The 374-nt window shown below is 57.2% G+C and overlaps 1 protein-coding gene across 6 annotated transcripts in view; it reads right to left on the bottom strand.

The window, feature by feature from the left end:
• Window positions 1-374, bottom strand: part of Tln2 (talin 2) — a 392,497-nt gene extending 392,123 nt beyond the window's left edge. For all 6 annotated transcript variants that reach the window (XM_033756129.1, XM_033756128.1, XM_010641220.3 and 3 more), the window contains exon 1: window positions 313-374. The gene's annotated coding sequence lies outside the window, so the exon portion shown is untranslated. The remainder of the gene's footprint in view (window positions 1-312) is intronic.

The following is a 374-nucleotide window of genomic DNA, read 5'->3' as shown; positions in this document are numbered from 1 at the left end:
GGGCGCCAGCTGCGAGAGCCCGTGCCAGGCGCGGCGCCCGAGTCGAGCGCGGCGTGAGACACACATGTGTGCAATGGGCAGGTGCATTCATTTCCATTTATTTTTATTTTCCTGCAAAAAGCCCTCCTAGAACATGAAATCTAGGAGCTTCGCAGGTTTTCTTCTGCATTGACATCGCTCACGAGATGCAAACGGGAGGAAAAAACCACCCACATTTTCCTTCTGGAGAGGGGAGGGAAAAGACAAGCGAAATTCATGCAGCGTGCGCGCAGCTGGAGGAAGAAGGAAACCCGAGCGAGCCGTGCGCCTTACCGGGGGATGCATTTACTGTCTCATTGCAGAGCGTCCGCCCGGGGTGCAGCCCGCGTCCCCCC

Source organism: Fukomys damarensis, unplaced genomic scaffold (assembly GCF_012274545.1).
Source record: "Fukomys damarensis isolate Sample0158 unplaced genomic scaffold, DMR_v1.0_HiC HiC_scaffold_25, whole genome shotgun sequence".
NCBI classification, from domain to species: Eukaryota; Metazoa; Chordata; class Mammalia; order Rodentia; family Bathyergidae; genus Fukomys; species Fukomys damarensis.
Note: the sequence above shows the minus strand (reverse complement) of the source record. Positions and strands in the feature narration are given on the sequence as shown.